The sequence below is a fragment of the Piliocolobus tephrosceles genome, chromosome 1 (assembly GCF_002776525.5).
Source record: "Piliocolobus tephrosceles isolate RC106 chromosome 1, ASM277652v3, whole genome shotgun sequence".
NCBI lineage: Eukaryota > Metazoa > Chordata > Mammalia > Primates > Cercopithecidae > Piliocolobus > Piliocolobus tephrosceles.
The window spans coordinates 205,389,529-205,400,416 of NC_045434.1; the positions used below are offsets into that span (position 1 = coordinate 205,389,529).

The 10,888-nt window shown below is 45.2% G+C and overlaps 1 pseudogene; it reads right to left on the reverse strand.

Annotated features, from left to right (window-relative positions):
* Positions 1-1,687: 1,687 nt before the first annotated feature.
* On the reverse strand, positions 1,688-3,274 carry LOC111547541 (annotated as a pseudogene).
* Between the last annotated feature and the right edge of the window lie 7,614 nt (positions 3,275-10,888).

Genomic DNA, 10,888 nt, shown 5'->3' on the forward strand with positions numbered 1-10,888 from the left:
TGGTGATCCAGCTTCATTTTTCTTAGCCCTTATTCAAAATGGAGTCACTCTGGTTCGAATGCTTCCCACTTATCTCCCCTTTCCCTTTTACAAGAGGACCCTTAATTCTAAGGGTTGCAGAAGGTTGAAGGTCCATCTTCTGTAACTTCTTCATGCTGAATAGGGGTGATGATACTCCTGCCTACCTATTAGTGTCCCTTGTATTCAGGGTAGAGAGTTCAGTCAGAAAGCATTGGTCCGTTAAGCATCTATAGGTAAAACCTTGGCGCTCCAGCAGTTTCTCAGCATGGCTCGTACTGAGGAAACCCGATCTATGGTTGGGATCCATGGGCCCTTCTGTTCTCCTGTTCCATGGTTGTACACATCTTGAGGGCACCTACATGGTTTATCTCCTGCAAAAACACAAGCATACCTTCACCCCCACATTAGTAAATCTACTGAAACGAACCAAAAACTTCTGTGGCTGTAGCCAGGAGACATGCCATTGCTGAAGCATTTGTAACTCAGCTTCGGCCTCTTTGGTTAATTACCTCGTGGTTAAACTTATCACAAGAAGCAGGCCCCTTCTAACAGAAGGCACAGAGAAAGCAAATTGAGGCTTAGAAGCAATCCTTAAACCTTCAATTTGCACTGTACAGGTGGGTCCACTAGATACTGCGGCTCATGATCTTCAGATGTTTGGTGGACACCCACACAGGCACCTACCTGATTGTCACCTGGAGAGACACAAGCAAATCCTCTTCCCCAAAATATTATCTTTCCTGTTTTCCAGCTTTTTGTATGTGCATCCCTCCAACGTATATCTTGTCCAGCCTTTTTATTTTCCTTTTTCAGTGGCTATTGCTCCACCCAAACCAGTTTGGCAGTTAGCCAAACAAGAGGAACAGGAGCCAGAGGCTCAACAATGACCGCTCCTAAAAATGACACCCCAATCTGGTCCGATCTGTTTGCCCTTGTAATTCTAAAGGTTCTGATTGGCCATTTTTATCTTTTCCTAGTCCTTTTCCCGGGCAATGTCCCATATTTCTCATCATTTGTCTACTATTATTACTATATTGATCCATAGGAATAGATATTTCAGCATCCCATTGTTGCAGTTAAGTGTCTATCCCATAAATTGACAGGATTAGATGTAATGATAGGCTGAAATGTCCCTTCCTGACCATCTGGTCCTTGACATGGTAAAATCAAGGAACTCTGAAAAACTTCTGAGGCAGCACCTACTCCAACAATACCAATGGATGCCTTTTGCTTAGGCCAGTGTCCGGGCCATTGATTTATAGCAATAATAGAGACATCAGCTCCAGTATCTACTAGTCCTTCAAAATCTTTTCCCTGAATAGTTACTGTGAAAATAGGTCTTTTGTCAGACACTTGATTAACCCAATACACAGCTTTTCCTGCTGGATTAGTATTGCCAAAGGCTCCTGTTCTTTTCACCGTGCTGCTTCCTAGTTTTAAGTAAGGTAACAGCAGCAACTGAGCAATTCTTTCTCCTGGGGAGGCAGAACACGGAGTCGAGGAATTAATAACTAATTGAATCTTTCCAGTATAACCAGAGTCAATTATTCCTGTATGTACAGTAACATCTTTTAAATTTAGACTAGACCTTCCAAGTAATAGACCCACTGTTCCTGAGGGTAAGGGTCCCCTAACTGCCATGGGGACCTTCTTTGGTGGCTCCCCAGGAAGTAGGAACTAAAAGATGAGTTACATAGATGCTTACAAAACACAACTGGACATTTTCCATTATTTTGGGATAAACCAAAATAACTTTTAAAGTTTCATTTGGAAATTTCAAAGCTGAAAATGCTTTCAGCAAATTCTTAGACCTTAAGAAAATGCCGTAGATCTTAAGTATATATTGTCCATTGTTTATAAAATCACTTGGCTTTTTGATCTAAACATTTGAACACTTGAATTTAATAGGTTTTTCTTCTGGAAAAGTTATTTGGCGTTCAAATAAAATCAATACTTTCAGAGTAGTGACCTGCATCACACTGGAGACTGCTTTAATTTCTAAATCATCGAGTAGTGTAACCCAGGGATACTGATGGCCTTGATACATAATTTAATCTTGTCATTATAGCGTGTGGAAATCAGGCCTTTGTGGGGGCATCATCTGACCCCATTTCTTTTTACCACAATGGTTCCTGCTACAATGTCATAGGCTGTTCGATTATGTTGAAAAAACAGCAGTGTGATGAAAGCAGAGAAAAAAGAAGCAATCAAAAAATTTTTGATCATAGCTCGTATAGTGGACGTTGTAATGCTGACATTTGAGGAAGGAATCATTGAAACCCGACTTAGTACAATAAGCACTGATGTATCTATCACATGTCACAATTTGAAGCCCCACCAGGAACTTCCCTGGGGTAACTTCAACTGCTCCCCAAATGCAAATTATCTCATAAAAACAAACTAATAATCTGTATATAAGAGACACAACCATAATTTTCTGCAAGTTTTCCATTGATGTCTTCATCTGTTTTTTCCATTATATAATGCATAGCAAACTTAAGAGATATCCTTCATCCCACTGAGGCGCATAATGCTTAAGACAATGGTTGCTTTTACAAAAAGAGAATAAAGAAATCCACCATCTCCGCCATAAATCTGTGGGTCAAGGATGGAATAACATATTCTCTGCCTGCCTGTTGCCCGGTCTCACTTGGGCTTCGCAAAGGGGCTGCAGATCCTACCTTCGTCACTGGAGTGGCTCGGACCTACGCCTGCACCTGAGGAGCCTGGGTTCTCAGGCCGGCAACTGGAGCAGGGGTGCTGACGCCAGTAGCTGTCTCCGAGTCAGACCCCGAGGCCGAGGGACTGCAGCGCCGCCCGAAGGGAAACTCTGGGAGGGCCGTTGGAGGCTGCAATAGGCGGGGAAGGCAGCCAGGCTGCTGCGCCAAGTGAGTTAGCGGCAGCAGGACTACCACAGCCACTTGTGCACTTGCCGGGAGTACTCGTGGGCGCTCAGCTGCGCCGGTCTCTCCCCCAGCGCGGCGGCTTTGGGCCCTTCGCCGCCCCGCCTGCTCCTGCAGCCCGGCACTGGAGCTGGAGGCTGCCTCCCTGGGCCTCCCGAGCTCGCGGGGCCGCTCCGACGTGTCAGCAGCAGCGGCTGGAGAGGCCTGCGGCCTTGGGCCAGCCTGGGGGCTGCCGTGGGGCCATGGGATGCCAGCGGCAGAAGGCCCCGCAGCGAAGGGAGGGGCTCCTGGTCCCCTCTGCCCTCCCCGCGCCCGGGAGGGTGGCCTTGGGCCCCCTCTCCCCCAACCATCGTGCTGCTAACCCAGCAGCACCCCCCCCACCCCTCGCGGCACCTGTCACTGCTCCATCTTTACATGCCCTTTTAAAATCTCTTCCAATTCTCACCCATTCATCCAACTCTATAGTCCCGTTTCAGGAACCATGGGCAAAACTGCTTTACCATACTAAAAAAGTGATAGCAAACTCTTGAGTACTTTTACTCCCCCACTTCATAACAAATGCTTTAAAAAACTTAAATAAGCAGAATGTCTGCTTTCACTTTATCTTTGTTACCCTGGTTCTTCCAAGCGCTCAGCTTTCCCGGGGAGGTTCTTTTAGACGTCCTCGGAGTCCTTTGACAATGTATCCTCTGCTTTCACACACTCTGGCGTTTCTTCACCGGGGTCTTTGTCGTCCCATGTTGGGTGCCAGGAACGTTTGGGGTGATCAGACCCAATACCAGGTTGTAGGGGCGATGAAGTCCCCCAGAGTCAGAGTAATGAGAAAAAGACAGTTTGAGAGAGAAAGTGGGACCGGGGGCCGTCGCGAGTGTGGAGGCTGCAAGGCCCCGAGCTCTGGGAGCCCATGCTATTTACTGGTGCTCAAACAAACAAACAGGTGGTGAGGATGTGGGGGTTGAAAGGAAACAGTGTATCAAGTGAATGAGAAACATATGACTTCTTGAAATAATGGGAGTGCTGGAAGCAAGGAGCCAGCAAGTCTAGCAGACAAGCCCTGCCTCAGCTTCTCTCCCAACACACAGCTTTTCTCCCAACACCATGAGGGAGCTGCTCCCATGATCCAAACACCTCTCACCAGGCCCCACATCCCGCATTGGGGATTACAGTTCAACAGGAGATTTGGGCAGGGACAAATATCCAAACTATATTTGTAGACAAATTGCTTCTACTTTATTCTTCTTCAAAATTGTCTTAGCTATTATAGTTCCTTTGGCTTTCCATATAATGCTAGAATAAACCTGCCTGTATCTTCAAAAACATCTTGCTAAGATTTTGATAGCAATTGCATTAAATCTATATATCAATTTGAGGAAGATTGACGTCTTTCCTATGTTGAGTCTCCATTCATGAACATGGTATGTGTCTCTATTTAGATGCTTCTTAGATTTCTTTCATCAGTCTTTTGTAGCTTTCAGCATATAAATCTCTTACATGTTTTGTTAGATTTAGACCTAACAATTTTTTTGGAGTGATTATAAACAGTATTGTATTTTTAATTTCTTTCTTTCTTTCTTTCTTTTTTTATTTTTGAGAATGACTCTTATTGCCCAGGCTGGAGTGCAGTGGTGTGATCTCGGCTCACTGCAACCTCTGCCTCCTGGGTTCAAATGATTCTCCTGCCTCAGCCTCCTGAGTAGCTGGGATTATAGGCACTCGCCACCATGCCCAGCTAAGTTTTTTTTTTTGAGACAGAGTTTCACTCTTGTTGCCCGAGTTGGATTGCAGTGGTGTGATCTTGGCTCACTGCAGCGTCCACCTCCCGGGTTCAAGCAATTCTCCTGCCTTAGCCTCCCAAGTAGCTGGGATTACAGGCACCTGCCACCACACATGGCTGATTTTTATAGTTTTAGTGGAGACAGGGTTTCACCATGTTGGCCGCCAGGGATTTGAATGGGAATTTAGACCCAAGCTGGCTCAATGTCCAAGACTTTTCCTCCACCACTGGGCAGTTGGATGTGAAGAGCCCATAGCAACCATGTGAGAGAGGCTTTCTCACCAGTTGCTGGTGACAACGGGTATCTGGTCCAGCCAGTGGAGAATAGTCTCAGAATCTGCTTCCCTCCCTGGTGAAAGGAGGCTTCCCCAGCTTGGCAGAGACTAAGTCAAAGGATAAATTTCTTCTATTTTGGGGGGAAACAACCAGCTCATTATTTGGGATTTTGAAGAAGACGTCTCTCCCTGACAATGTTCAAGGATCTTACCCTACCCACCGGGGGAGACTCGAAATGCCACCAGCTTTGGAACTTTGCTTCCTATTGATGGAAACCTCACAAAGGAGACCTCATATTTTGCAGGATAGAATTAGTGAGTTCCATAGTTTCCTTTTAAAAAGTTTGGAAACCATTTCCCCCTCCTTACTGTAAGTGGATGATAAGAAAAATGGTGGTAGAGGGGGATATGAGTTGAAGGGAATACAAAATAAAAATATTACCTGGTTTCAATCAAATAGTCATTTCCAGCACATAATTTTATTTCCTTCCATTTTTTAACAATTTTTGATTTCATATCTTACAGATTATTTACTTTTTATTTTTTTTGGAGACAGAGTCTTGCTCTGTCACCCAGACTATAGTGCAGTGGCATGATCTTGGCTCACTGCAACCTCTGCCTCCCGGGTTCAAGCTATTCTACTGCCTCAACCTCCCAAGTAGCTGGGATTACAGATGCCCATCACCATGCCTGGCTAATTTTTGTATTTTTAGTAGAGACGAGGTTTTACCATGTTGTCCAGGCTGGTCTCAAACCCCTGATCTAAGGTGATCCACCCACCTCGGCCTCCCAAAGTGCTGGGATTACAGGTGCAAGCCAGCAATTACTGTTTCAAAACTATTATTAATAGTAGTAATACTGATTTATTTTTTCCAGCTTTCTTGAGGTATGATTGGCAAATAAAAAATATATACAGTTAAAGTGTATGAGGCCATGCAAGGTGGCTCACACCTGTAATCCCAGCACTTTGGGAAGCTGAGGTGGGTGGATCAACTGAGGTCAGGAGTTTGAGACCAACCTGGCCAACATGGTGAAACCCCATCTCTACTAAAAATACAAAAATTAGCCCGGTGTGGTGGCATGCACTTGTAATCCCAGCTACTCAGGAGGCTGAGGAAGGAGAATCCCTTGAACCTGGGAGGTGGAGGTTGCAGTGAGCCGAGATCGCACCACTGCACTCCAGCCTGGGAGACAGAGTAAGACTCCACCTCAGAAAAAATGAATAAATAAAAAAAAGTGTATGTTTTGTTATAAACACGCATTGTGAAATAATTATTACAATCAAGCTGACATATCCATCACCTCACATAGTTACGTGTGTTAGTGTGTGTGTGTGAATACCTGAGATCTAATCTCTTAACAAATTTCAAGTATAAGATACATTATTATTAACCATAGTCACCATGCTATATATTAGCTTTCCAGAATTTATTCATCTTGTAATGGAAAGTTTTACCTTTTGACTAACATCTCCCAGCTTCTCCTACCCCCATCCCCGGTACCCACCATTCTCGTCTCTGTTGCTGAGTTCAACTTTTTAAAGATGCCAGTTATAAGTGAGAATGTGCACACACACACACACAAAATGTGTTTTTATGTGCCTAGCTTATTTCACCTGGATAATGTCCTTCCAGTTTCATCCACGTTGTCTCAAATGGCAGGGTTTTCTTCTTTTTTCAAAGGCTGAATAATATTCCTCTGGGTGTGTGTGTCGTGTGTGTGTATCACATTTTCTTTATCCAATCATCTGTTGATAGACACTTAGGTTATTTCCATGTCTTGGCTACTGTTTTTTTTTTTTTTTTTTTTGAGATGGAGTCTCGCACTGTCACCCTGGCTGGAGTGCAATGGTGAGATTTCGACTCACTGCAACCTCCGCTTCCACACCTGGCTAATTTTTGTATTTTTAGTAGAGATGGGGTTTCACTATGTTGGCCAGGATGGTCTCGAACTCCTAACCTCAAGTGATCTGCCCGCCCAGACCTCCCAAAGTGCTGGGATTACAGGCATGAGCCACCACACTTGACCTTCCCTCTTTTTCCATACTTTAAAAACTTAAAAGATGCAGTCAAAGCAAATCATGCCTAATTTAATCAATTTCCATAGGTAATGATTACTACAACCACCATCACTTAGACCACTTCTACTTTCTTGTTTAGCTCTTTGTCATTTCATGGATGATTTTCTTTTGTAGTCATATTTTTTCACTTAACAAAAAGGTATTTGTCACACTACCATGAAGACCTCAGAGGTTTCATATATTGCATCAAATGGAGGTACTGCAATTTTCCTACTCATTCCCACAGGTTTTTAACATTTTGACCAGCTCAATTCTGATTTTTTGCTATTAAAAATCCCTAATAAATATTTGTGTCTGATTAGAGTTACTTCTTTGTTTTCCTAGAGATTGAACTCCTGATATTTGAAACTCTTTTCCAAAGGATGATATCAAACCCCACCTCTATATTTAACACTCAGGGCTGCTCACTTCACCCTGGCCTGTCCAGAAACTTTCTCTTTTGTTCCTGTTTCTGCTATTTTGATTGTGGTATTTTATGTTCATTTACTGCCTAATGAGATTAACAAATGTTCCTGGTATTTGTCATCAAGTTGTTGATGTTGTAGTTGCTCTTCTTATATTAGAGCAATATTGGTCAGGAGAGATGTTGGCAGGGCTGGGGCAGTGGTGAGGGGCTAGAAGTGGGAGATGGTTAGTGCCAAAGCCGGGAAACTGGAGCGCTGCAGGCAGTTTGCAACCTCACAAATTCATCACTTTACTTTTTCTGGGTAGGACTGTGATTGTATCCTTCCAACGGCAAATTGAAGGTTGAACCTGGAGCTGTGTTCACGTAACATTGACATAAAACTTGTACCTTGGGCTGGTTTAAAATAACTCTGACGCCTCACATTCTCCTCTGTCAGGCTTGAGTGATTCTCTTTTCCAAACTGTATTTGTTCTGTGATTCACACCCAGCAGAAGTCAGGAGGTAGGGCTGGATCATGCTGTCCCAAGGGTGTTGGCAGAGCTGCCTGTTTAGTTGGTGGTTAGTTCTTCTCTTCCCAGGTGCCCCAGACTTCACCAAGCTTTCCTTCTTGCTAAGCAGAGTTGCCCAGGCGTCTTCAGCTGCCTTTAGAATGGTTTAGAATGAACATACCTCTTGGTCCTGTAGTCTGGGACCCAGAAGCCACGATGGAGAAGAGTTAGGCATGGGGTTGCTATATCTCCTCTTACTTTAGTGCTCTCATCCTATTTTTCACTAATCAGGCCCTCAAATGGCTGTAACATACTATTTGTGCACCCCTCCTCCATTCAATTTCTTTGACACTCATGTGCCAGGCCCTCTTTCCAGGTCTCAAGAAATTCAGGCCTCAATTTTTCTGGAATGTTCTCATTTCAGATATGCTGCCCCCAAATAATATTTCCTCAGGTACCTTTATGCAGAGAATGGTAGGTCCTAATGTTCGTGTTCCCAGCCAGTGACATTGACTATGGTGTGCTGAGCCCTCTGCAGGCTTCAGGCTGAGCTGCTGACATGCACCATCTCATATAATTCTTTTTTCTTTTTTAAGAGATGGAGTCTCGCTCTGTCGCCCAAGCTGGAGTGCAGTGGCGTGATCTCAGCTCACTGCAGTCTCCGCCTCCTGGGTTCCAGCGATTTTCCTCCCTCAGCCTCCTGGGTAGCTGGGATTACAGGCACATGCCACCACGGCTGGCTAACTTTTGTATTTTTAGTAAAGACAGGGTTTTGTCATGTTGGCCAGGCTGGTCTCGAACTCCTGACCTCAGGTGATCCGCCCACCTTGGCCTCCCAGAGTGCTGGGATTACAGGCGTGAGCCACTGCACTCGGCCTCACGTAATTCTTATTTCAACCCCATGAGGAAGTCATTATTGACCCCATTTTGTAGGCAAGGAAACAGGCTCAGAGAAGAGGAATGACTCAACCAAGATCGTAAACTGTTAGCAAAAGAAATCAGGACTTGAACCCAGATCTAGCTGATTGCAAAGCCTTAACCACAGGTTTTGCTGGCCAAATACAGGGGGAGATAAAAGATCCCAGACCCTCTGATCTTCTGGTTTAGATTCATTCAATAGACACCTGCTAAGCACCCCTCTGCTGAGCACCCCTCTGTCCTAGGCACTGGGGACACATAGAAACAGAACCAATGGAACATACAGATGTACAGATATAGATGTAGATACATCTATATCTGTATGTTTGTATATATGGAGTGGGGGAGAGAGAGAATTCAAGGAATTGGCTCAGCTCACATGATTGTAGAGGCTGGCAAATCCAAAATCTGTTAAGTAGGCCAGCAGGCTGGAGACCAGGGAAGAGCTGATATTGCAGCTCAAGCCAACAGGCATAGAACTCCAACTCCCTCTTCCTTGCGGGGGTGTCAGTCTTTTTTCTCTGGAGGCTTTCAGGCAATTGGACGAGGCCCACCACAAATGAAAGTCATCTGCTTTACTAGAAGTCTGTTGATTTAAATGTGAATCTCAACCAAAACACACCTTCACAGCGACATCCAGACTGGTGTTTGACCAAACACATAGTTTAAGCACCAAACACATAGTTTAAGGCAGGGTTCCTAATCCTATGGGGTGATTTAGTCTTTTGAACATTTAAAGGAAGCAGACAAGATGCCCTTTGCTTTCCTTTTTTTGCATGTGGGGAAAATGAGGCTCAGGTAGAAGCTGTAACTTGCCTTAAGCTACAGGCAAGTGGATGCAGAATAAAGGCAGGGGCTTCCTCTTCTGACTTCAGTTAGCATTCTTCATCTTCTGGGAGGTGCTTAGTTTGGGCTCCAGAAGGCAATTCTGAGACTAGGATTTGTGTGCAAGTGGCTTATTTGGGAGGTGCAGGATACATAGGTAGAGAGTGGGAAAATAAGTCAGGGAAGGAAAGAAGCGAATAAAGGGTCTGTTAATGAGCTGATTACCACCTGTGGGTAACTGAAGAGCACCCTGCCTGAGAAGTGCTAGAAGTAGGGTGAAGCCCATGCCTCAGAGTTAGCCCAAGGAGCAAGGGAGCTGGGGCATTTATACTCCCACTCCCTTCTGCAATTGGCTGAGGGCTGCTCCAGGTGGTATTAGTTCCCTGGCCCTTTGGTCAACAGGCTCCAGTGGTCAGAGAAGGCCTCAGGCAAACAGTGCAGGTGCTGGCACTTGGAGTCTGGGTCTCTTTGAGCTGAAGGAGGGGTTGTAGGAGGAGTGGGTGGGCACACATGGCATCTTCTACAGGCTAGGGGAGGGTTAACACTCCTTCCGGCAGCAGAAGACAGCTGGAAACACACTCTCCTGAAAGACACATGGAATTTTCGGTGTACAGTTGGACGGATTTATGGACCCATGGACCCCACCTGGGGACCCAAGTTTAAGATTCTTGACTTGAATCTTCCTCTGGCGACTGGTCCTTCCTCTTTCCCCCACGCCCATGCACCTGTGCTCCCCAGGAAATAGGCAAGACTTCATTGACACAGCTGCCACCCACCCACATGTGCCCAGGGACTTTTCCAGAGAGGCGGCTCAGTGATGGCATCCTGGTGTGGTCCGCCACTGTGCAACACCCTGCTCTTCCCCAAGCTTCCAGCAGCTGGCCCCCTGCCAGCCCACCCCCAGTGCCCCCACCGTGGGTTACTCAGTCCTCTGCAATCTGCCTGCTGGAGGCCAGACCTCCTCTTTGTCCCGTCAGTGTGAACAGTGTGGAGTAACTGGATTAATTCACATACATATGCATTCATGATTGCCTTTGTATCTGTGTGCAGCTTCTAAAATTGCAAAATATACATCTGGAGGAGTGTGTAAACATATGTGCATTTATGGGATAATACTAAACTGAATACCAAGTAACCACCACCAAGGTTAAGAAATAGAAAGTCTTCAGCACGCCTTTTTTTTTTTTTTTTTTTTTTT